At 43.3% G+C, this 10,571-nt stretch overlaps 1 pseudogene; it reads left to right on the top strand.

Annotated features, from left to right (window-relative positions):
- The first annotated feature begins 2,483 nt into the window (after positions 1–2,483).
- Positions 2,484–2,830, top strand: LOC116089190 (annotated as a pseudogene).
- The last annotated feature ends 7,741 nt before the right edge of the window (positions 2,831–10,571 follow it).

Here is a 10,571-nt window from a genome sequence, read left to right as displayed (position 1 = left end):
ATTGTTGGAAAAGGCCCAGGAATCGTCATTTTAAAAGAGAGATTTATTCATTGTCATTTCATGTGAACGAGTATTTTAGCTGGATGTATGTGTGCCATGTAGACGTCTGGTGCTTATGGGGACCAGAAGAAGGTGTCAGTTCTCCTGGAACTGCAGCTACAGACATTTGTGGGCTGCCATGAATGTGCTAAGACCAGAACGTAGGTCCTGTCCAAGAGTAGTATGGGCTTTTAATAGCTGAGCCCAGAACAAGAATCGTAACACGTTTCCCCAGCAGAACTTTATAGCTTGTGTGAATCTCAAGTAAGGAATGGAAGAAAATATTTTAGTTTGAAAGATGGACAGTCTTGCTGGGTTTCATTTACTCATGTTTCTAGAAGCATTGTCAAATGCTAAAAATTGGTTTCTGGGTATGCTGAGGCCAACAAGCATGGAGACACTTGGACATATATGTATGACATATAGGAAAGTTTATTCTTCCCACAGGAGAAATTTCCCAGTTTCTCTACACACTGAAGGAATGAGTCTCTGCCAGTGCCAGAAATTGAATGCTCAGAGGTCCCATTGCATCGTAGAAGCCACTGTCCCAGTTATGACCATGAAGTGTTAGCACCATCTTCAGCAGTAAAGGAGACACCTCAGAGTACAGTGCAACTCTTGGTGACCAATATATTCACAAGAGGTTTTTATAAGACCTTTCATTACCTTGGTTTTGTTCATACAAAGACGGGGAGGAATGGCGACTAGAGGGATCTGAAGGCAGATGACTGTACGGGGAAGGAGAAGCCCCTGGCTCATTCCCCAGCCGGCTCCATTATTATTCCAAAGTGACCTCTAATCAAAACCCAGCATATGGTTTTTATTAATTTAGGGCAATTCCCCTGCCATCTAGTATAATAAAAAGAATATCATAAAAGATTGCTATCGTAAAAGATTGTAGCATCCCTTGTCAAGCTACCAAACATGAAGTATAAAATCTAAGGTAATGAGATAAGTTGAGTTGCTTCTCTAGTGTTTATTATTATCATTATCATTATTTATTATTATTATTATTATTATTATTATTATTATTATTAATACTGCAAGTTCTGAGAGGATGCAAGTCAGGAGCTGGCTTGCGAACAGATTTTAAATCAATTTCACTTTCACTGGGAAGCTGATATCCAGGGCCCAAATTTCTCATGCAGCTCGGCAGGCAGAGGGCAAAGCACTTACCATATAGTATTTTTGGTTGCAGGCCGAGCCTTTAATGGCTGAACCACCACTCCCGCCCAGGGCTTACTATCTTTAAGCAAGTGTTACCCATTACCAGCTTCCTGTTTCTCAAGAACAAAAAAACTCTGAGCTGATGAATGGGTTGTTGTCAGGTCAGCTTATTTATTTTATTTTGTATTTTACTTAATCTCTTTATTTTGAAGCAGAGCCTCGTTGCGCAGCCAGACTGACCTCAATTCTCCTGTATCAGTTTGAGTGCTTAGATTACCAGCATCCATGATCCTATCTGGGTGTGCTTTGATCAACTCTTGTTCCCTCTAGTGTAGTATTTGTTGTTTATGCTGCTTTCTCTCGAAATCTCGGGAGAACGGAGCCGGGATATCCTGCTATGAATGCCCCACTAAGCAGCATTTTCCTCAGAGTTCTCGTTCTCTCTCTCTCTCTCTCTCTCTCTCTCTCTCTCTCTCTCTCTCTCTCTCTCTCTCTCTCTCTCTCTCTCTCTCCTCTGTGTCTGAACTCTTGATACACAGTTTAGAAAGAATAATGGTAGGTAATACAGGAAGAGACCACAGGCCACCTCTGGGAGTTGCTAGGCTGTTGTTGAGTGAGACTGGAGGGAGAGAGGGAGGATGGAAGGGAGTAAAGAAGGGGCAGAGGCTGAGGACTTGTAGGGTACTCTTAGGTTAGGTGTACTCACATGGGCACCTTTTACATTTATTTATTAAGCTAGCATATAGAGTAATAGATTTCAGTATAGCAATTTTTTACCTAAATGTTTTAATATTTGGTTCTTATTTATCTTTCTCCCATAATGTTCTCCCCATTCCCCAAATAGCGACTGCATATCTCTCCCCCAACCCACCCCCCTCCTGGAGATTGAACTCAGGGCCTCAAGAGCGTGTCAGGCTAGTCCTTAAAAAGACATCCTTCATCTTAAACATCCCCTTAGGCAGGAATTAACACCTTCTCATAAACGAGGACACTGTGTCTCCCAAGGTTCAATAATTCATTCCACTTACAGAGCAGGTGGTAGAGTGAGGATTCTACCCCAGTTTCCCTCCTCTGGTGCCAGCTGCAGCTTGGGTTTTCCTCTTGGCTATGTAGGGGAGAGAAAAGTCAGCGGCTGGGAAGGAAAGGAGTCTCTCTGCTGCTCCCAGCCTTTGGTGCAGCTGACTTTCATGAACAGACAAGGAGCTCTGACCTGAGGATCTCAGTTTGGATTCCCAATGTCTACATAAGAAGCCAGGAGGAACTTATCTCCCAGCGAGATGGCTTCCAGCTTACTTTGGGGATTAGGTGCAGACCCTGAGGGCCCATGGTCCCCATGGCAAAGATGGGACCCACACCGTGGCTTCTGGAGGTGGGGTTCCTTACTGATCATGATAGCAACACAGAAGGGCTGGACCAGTACAATATGCTACCTCCGAAGGCAGCTTCTGGCCCTAAGAAAGACCCTAATTTAGTCCCTTCCATCACCAACAACTGAATACAGGGCTGCATCTGTGAAGAGGACATTTGTACTGTCATCTGGTTTTGGCTGCACAAAGGTGAGAGTCAGCGATGCCTAAAGGGTAGAACCCATTACAAGCTGGTGCCCCGCCAACTGGCTCACTGAGCCCTCGTGTTAACTTTTCAGAATGTAAAATGGAAAACTTCTCTCTAATAAAGACTAGCCATTGCATTGGCTCTCTCTAGCACCCCACCCCGGTCCCAAATCGAGGTGATATGCTGGAGCATACCTGTAATCTTAGCACTGGGGAGGCAGGGCAGTCAGTTTAGCCTCGTTGGTGAGTTCCAGGCCAATGAGAGACCCTGTCTCAAAGTAGGTAGATGACACTCCTGAAGATAGCACCCAGTGTTGTTTTCTAGCCTCCATATACACTCACACACACACACACACACACACACACACACACACACACACAACATACCCCCGTAAAATACAACAAGCCCCCATTCCTGTTATTCTTAATTTCCAACCCTGACGCTGAGGACAGAGAAATTTCCTTGCAACCCCAGAAACCTGTTTGTAAGAGCGCATCTTAAGGCTAGCTAGTACATGGGATGCCCTGGTGGGTGATGGGCGGTGCACGAAAGAACGTTTACACTGGAAAACATTCCTGAGATTAAAGAGCAAGAGAACTGTTTAGAAAGAAACAGACACCAGAGATAGAGTTTGGCAGACATGAGGTGTCTCAGTAACAGGGCTATCAGTTTAGAGGCGAGTGCCATCAATTGCAAAAGAAGTTTACTTTTCGTCTAATGAATTTTAATGGCTGCTTTTGCCATTACCTCCAGGAATTTATAAGGAACAGAAAAAAAAAAAAACCTGCCTGGGACCTTCCTTGATAGTTACAAGCAAAGTCCCTGGTATTATCTCAGCTCCATTTCTAAATTGTATTTTTTTCCTCACAAAATATTCTCCATACAGCACCAGAAAATATTCATCCCCTGCTTGTAATCACTGTGACCGGAATGCACACTCTTTGAAGAGTCTTATTTATTTATTTATTTATTTATTTATTTATTTATTTATTTTTTGCATATCTTATTTTGTTATTCAAATGATGAAGCAGATTTTGCATGAAGCTACACCTTCTTAGAGGCAGATTGTATTCTGGAAAATTGGTGCCACACTGCCATTTCTCACATCTTTACATAGCCGGTTTCTTGTCAGCCGACGACGACGAAGCCATGTCTGACAAACCAGCCCTGTAATCTGTATCCGGGCAGTTCACAGCATCCATAGCTTTCCAAATCTCTAATTAGGAGGCTGCCTGCTCCCTAAGCAGCATGTTAACGATGGACAGGCATTTCTCTTGAGATCTGGACTATTTCTGTTAGCAAATTCTGATTCAAAATACAGACAGACCCTTGTCACCTCAAAGTCAACTTTGTCCTCAATGTAACCTTCAGGCTCAAACCTGACTGGCTTGCTAAAAAGTGTGTGCTCATTAGCCTTGACAGAGACAGCAAACTGGGCCCCGCCAGGTCCACGGTGACCCCAGCTCACTCACCGCAGAGGTTGAGTGGGCAAGGGAGTCGCACGGTGCTTTCTTTTTCTTCTCTTTTTAAATGGAGTTTCTGACATTAGACGGTGGCATTTTGCACTCATTATCAAATACCAACATCGCTGGGCTGCGAGTCAGGCGCTTTCAGAGAGGCTACTGTGAACAACTGCACAGACATTTGCCCTGTTTAACCTCAGCCCTCCCAGCTCTAGCCCATAGCCCCACTGGGCTGTGTGTGTCCCTGTTACACAGCAGTGCCCTTGCCTACAACAGTAATCCCAGAATGTGCCAGAGCAGCTGTGCAGAAATGCCAGCGGCGTCTCCTATCGTCCTCTCTCCAATGCAATGGGCCTCATTCCCTTACTGATTTCATGTGTGGTTCCCCTGGGACTAGGTGAATGGGATATTAGGAGAGTCTGTGCTTGGCTTTAAAACAAGATAAGCCACAGACTCTCGCCCCAAATCTTTGTTTCATGTTAAGCTACAAGTCTCAGCTTCTAAAAAGGTGCTAAATTTCTGGATCATGTCTGAAATTCCATTCTGATTTGTGTCAGGTTTTTTTTTTTGTCTTAACGTATTGTAGCCATCACACATCACCATGAACTTTAAGGCTTAAATAATGGCAATGCCCTATCACGGTTTTGTAGGTCAGAAGTCCAGCCTGGCTGTTGAGGTTCAGGGAGAGCTTGCCCTCTTCCCTGGGCTCTAGGGGAGAGCTAGTTCCTTCTCTTAGTCAGGTGTTAGCAGAGCTCAGCTCCAGGCAACTGTGGTACCACACACTCCATTTTCTTGCTGGCTGGCTGCTCCTCAGGCCTCTCTGATCCTCCACACAGCCTCCGACATCCAGTTCAGAACCAACAGCAGAACACGGGAAGTTTCTCTTGCAGCTCACCCCGCTGAGCTGCTGTCATTGACTCCCTCACTGGAGTTGGGGTTGGGGTGGGAGCTCATGGGGGGGTGGGGATGGTCTTGGCTTTCAGGACTCCTGGGATTAGAATGGGCCCACTTGGTTAATCCAAACTCAAATCTCTATCTTGAGGTCAATAACTTGGTCATGGTTATAGGGTTCCCTTTGCCAGGTAGCAGTGACGTGTTCCCAAGTTCCCAGGATGAGGTTATCTTTGGGATGATATTACTCTGCCTGCGCATGATTAATTCAATTGATCTGCTTCTTGAAATGGCTAAGCATTAACAGCATGTGCTCATGGAGACCTGTTGTAGTTTGGATGTTGTTGACTGCTGTAGCTCCCCCCTGCCCCCCAATAGTCTTGAGGATCCTACGAGGTAATCTCCCGTACAACAGCCAAGATTGAAATCAGCTGCATATATTGGCATCGACCAACTGAAAAATGAACCTTCTAACATATTTCAGTGGTGCTACTAGGACCCCTGGCTCCTTTCTCTGGTGCACTGGTTCTCAGGACTCCCTTTGCAAACCCTGTCTCCAAAAAACTATTTGTGTTATGATTCCTAAGAGTAGCAACATTACAGTTAAGTGCAACAAAAATAACTTTGTGGTTGGGGCCACCACAACACAAGGAAGTGTATTAAAGGGTCACAGCATTAGGACGGTTGAGAACCATGGCTCTGGCCGCTAATAGCATGGACCATGAAAGCATGGCTCATCTAAATTTTATTATTTGGATTGGCAGGCACAGATGGGCATAATACTGTACTTAGTCATTAGAGCTAATACATTTACTGTGCTAAAACTATAGCATAACTATATATATATAAAACTATATATAACATAACAATACCCGTTGCATATCAAATGCTTAATATTGGCTATTTACAATTTTTATTTATTTTTATGTACGTTTGTATGTGCGTGTGTATGTGTGCGTGTGTATGTGTGTGTGTGTTTGCGCAAGTGTGTGCGTGGGTATGCACACACATGATAGACTTGCTAGTGGAGACCAGAGGTTGACAATGAGTCTCTCTGCCTTTGCCGTCCTGTGCTGGCATCAAGGGTGTGCGCTGCCACATGCAGCCCTTGCATGTAGGTGCTGGGGATCAAAGTTCAGGTCTTCATGCTTGTGTATCTGTTGAGTTCCTTACTCACTGAGCCATTTTCCCAGTGCGCCCTGCGCCCCCCCCCCCCCCCCCCCCCCCCCCCCCCCCCCCCCCCCCCCCGCATACACCCCCTCCCGTATTGACTATTTTAAATGTTATTTTTTTGCTTCATTGTATTTAGTGTGCTCAGTTTGGCCTTGGATCTTTGTTATGTATGCATGCCAGGTGGTCGCTGAACTTCTAACTATCCTGTGGAGACTCATGGTGGGAAAGAACACAGAGAAAGAAGAAACAGAAAGTAGGTGGGCTAGCCGCATTAGGAAATCAGACACTTCCCAGCGACCGTCCAAGCCTTCGGGGCCTTTCCTGTGGTCTCCAGGGAGAGCAAATGCGTCATTTCTGCTTGCGGAAGGATTTGGGAGCGCAGACGCGCATCATGTCCATTTTCTTCATGAGTCTTTTCTGTCTCCTTAGAAAACTATGATTTTTATTTCTGTAAAGGAGGACAGACATCTCCCCAGCACTCATGTGAAGAAGGCACCGGCCGGTTCTGCATGTCAGTCACTGGAAGTTCGTCCTTAAGTGTCTATGCTGCACCATCCGGAAAGACTTTGGCTGAAAGGCTGCTGCCAATCAGAAACGGGGTGATTCTCTGGGATAGAAAGCAAGTTTGGCTTGCATTGTTTGTCCCAAAGATTAGTTAAGTCCTTTCCGATGGCATTTGTAAAACAGGGTCTTCATTTGGAAATAGGGTCTTTGCCAATATAATCCAGTTAAAATAAGGTTGTATTGGGTTAGGGGTGGGCTCAAATCTAAAACCCTGTCAGTTGAGGGTTATGGGGAGAGAGCTGAAACAAGGTCTTAGATAACCAATGCTAGATTTCACTCTACAGCAAGTTGATCTTGAACTCTTTTTTTGATGGATATAACATTTTTATTAGTAATATTTTTCTTTACTTAACATTGTAGGTTGTACAAAATAATTTATTTCATTACATTATTTTTTTACATTGTTTTATTTATTTACATTTCAAATGTTGCCCCTCTTCCTGGTTCCCCCTCCAAGAGTTCTCCCACTATTCCCCCTTCCCTTCGCCCCTGAGAAGGTGCTTCCATCACCCTCTTACAGATCCACCCCCTCCCCCCAACATCTACCTTCCCTGAGGACATCAAGTTTCTACAGGATTAGGCACACCCTTTCCCACTGAGGCCAGACAAGGCACTCCTCTGCTACATATGTGCCAGGAGCTACAGACCAGCCATGTATACACTTTGGTTGGTAGCTTCGTCTCTGGGAGCTTCCCAGGGTCCAGGTTAGTTGATTCTGTTTTTGGTCTTCCTATGGGGTTGCCATCCCCTTCAGCTCCTTCCCTTAACTCTTCATAGGGATCCCAGTCCAATGGTTGGCTGTTAAGTATCTGCATCTGTCTCAGTCAGCTGCTGGTAGATCCTCTCAGAGGAAAGCCATGCTAGACTCCTGTCTGCAAGCACAACATGGCATCAGTAATAGTGTCACGTTTGGTGCCTGACAAGTGGATATTACCCCAAATGTACAGAATACTCATGATACAACTCACAGACTGTATGAAGTTTAACAGGAAGGAAGGCCCAAGGGAGGATGCTTCAATCCCATTTAGAAGGGGGAACAAAATAATCATGGAAAGCAGAGGGAGGAAGGAACCAGAGTGGGAGAGGGAAGGGCAAGGGAAAATGGGGGCAGGATCAGGTATGGGGGAGACAGGAGAGAAGCCCAGAGGGTCAGGAGAATGAACGGAAATATGCAGCTGAGAGGGGTGGGGGTGGGAGGTGTCCTCTAGACAGTCCCAGAGACCTGGGATATGAGAGGCTCCTAGAACTCAGTGGGGATGACCTTAGCCAAAATGTCCAACAGTGGGGAGATGAAGAGGCCACCTCCAGTAGATAGACAGGGTCCCTAGTGGAGGGATGGGCTCACCAACCAACCTTTAAAATTCTTGACCTAGAATTATTCCTGTCCAAAGAAATACAGGGACAAAAATGGAGCAGAGATTGAAGGCAAGGCCATTCAGTGACTGGCCTATGTTGGGATCTTGAACTCTTGATCCCCCTGCTTCTCTGAAGGTCCCTACTACAGGTGTGTTAAGCCTAGCAGCTTTATAAAAAGGGGATTTGTGGACACAGTGAAAGAATGTCACTTGATTGAGGTTGAGGCAGGGAATGTAGTAGTTTTTTAAAACCAAGAAACGTCAAGGAACATCAAACTCCTATGTGGATTCCCCAATAAGGGGCTGGAGAAGGAGCCATAATTATCCACACCCAACTTCCTTCCATCTTTAGGCTACCCAACATGTCGTACTTTGATATGTCATTTTGAGGGTCTTACTTTTTTAAAATTCTGAGCTTCAATTCATACGGGTCACAAGGATCATTTTATGGGGCATTTTTTGAAGGAAATGAAACAGAATTTAGAATGACACAAGTCAGTACTATTTTATGAACCTTATTTTTAATGCATAAATGTACATATGTAATAGGTTGAGATGTGCCTTGTATGTCTTAGTCTGGGCAAGGTCAAAATCTGCTTAAAAGACAGGAGACTGGATGAACTTTGAGGCCTGTTCTAATGCTAACGCAAATCTAAGGCTTTGGGAAGGGACTGCATAGAAGGGTCACATTTGCTGAGCTTTCTCTCTGCATACAGACTGATTTGTCCCTGATGCTTCCAGTAGAATCAGCAATCTCCTGCTGCTACCGGAGAGCCAGAGCCAAAGGACCATTGGCAGGTGGTACCAGGGAGCCAAGCAAGATCTCTTGTGGAGAAGTCCTCCTAGAATATCGACCCTCCAGACTCAGAACATTTTGGCTGTGTTTCACACACTGGCCCCTCCCTCCCTTAACTGTCCGTGAAATTCAAGAATTCAGTCACACACTATGCATCTCTCAAAAGTGACTTTACCAGCTAGAAGCCACAGAGACTCCCAGGTCCCTCCTTATGGCTCAGCTTGCATTTCTAAACACCAAAACCATGCTGTAATTATTACTGTCTCAGTTTGTGTGGTCATGCACTTAATATTTGCTTATATATTTTATTTTTAATGGAAATTCACTGTAGTAAACAGGGGAAAAATCAAGATCATTTTGTTCTAAGGTGATGATAATACAATTAACACAGAGATAGGAAGCAAAGCTGAGGCAGGGAAACAGGGGAGCAGTTGTAGCCCAGGATGCTGATTGGCTCAGTGGGTTCATGCTCTTCTTTTTTTTTTCTTTTATTTATTTTTTGTTGTTTTCTTTTTTTTTTTAACTTTTATTGGATTATGATGAGAAAAGTTACATAATTTCAATTTATCTGAATTTGGTAACATTTAAAAACATATTTTAAACACATAGAATTAAATCACATTCTTGTTTCCCTTTTGTACACCAACTCCTCCCAGAGCCCCCCCTTCAATACCTACAATATCTTTTTTTGTCATATTCATTAAAATTTATAAAGTATTATAACAATAAAAATGAGTATTATAAAAGTTGTTTGATATGAAACAACAATCAATTTAACAGTTTTATGTAGATGCTTGTCTATAACAATACTGGAAATACATATGTTTTTCTCAATATAAATTTTAAATAACTCCAAACATATTAACTATATATTTCAAAATAATACATCATTACTAGTATTTTCTTAAATGAACATAAATATATAAAGTCTTTTTGTTTGTTTGTTTGTTTTGTATTTGATAGAGTTTAAAATCTTGGCTCTTACTGTGGTACAAGCCCAAAATAAGAACAATTTTCAGACATTGGATTTCATTGTAATAAGGCTGTATTTCAATGATCCCCACAACACTAAAGGATTTTACCTCCATTGTAGCTAAGCTGAGAGTTGACAGTTCTGCTGCACCAAGGAATGAATTGTAGGCATGATTTTTGGATACAGACTTCTGCTATGGTCAAAGCTATTTGAGTGAGTGACTTTATTCTCAGCCCACAGAGAACAAGTTACATTCATTTAAGAAATGGTGTGTGTATTAAGATGGTCTATCCATAAAGTCTTTCACCAACTGTTTCAATGAACAATGGTTCTGCTTGGAGGGTGGCACAGACATTAGGTTCAAGTAAGAATCTGGTTCATTAGTGTGATAATTTGGAAAAGCATTCATCTCAGAGAAAGAGTAACTTATAAAGTCCTCTTCTTCAAACTTGATACAAGAGCTACAAATGTCAAGCAAAACATTCAGTCTCACTCTTTGTTGTTCTCTTTCCTAAAGCCACCTTCCAAGTTAATTGTCTATGTCTCCTTTGGGTATATAAATACTTTTGAAATATGTAAGCTGTTCTGAAAACCAT

The sequence above is a fragment of the Mastomys coucha genome, unplaced genomic scaffold (assembly GCF_008632895.1).
Source record: "Mastomys coucha isolate ucsf_1 unplaced genomic scaffold, UCSF_Mcou_1 pScaffold14, whole genome shotgun sequence".
NCBI classification, from domain to species: Eukaryota; Metazoa; Chordata; class Mammalia; order Rodentia; family Muridae; genus Mastomys; species Mastomys coucha.
This window is presented reverse-complemented; position numbering and strand designations above follow the sequence as displayed.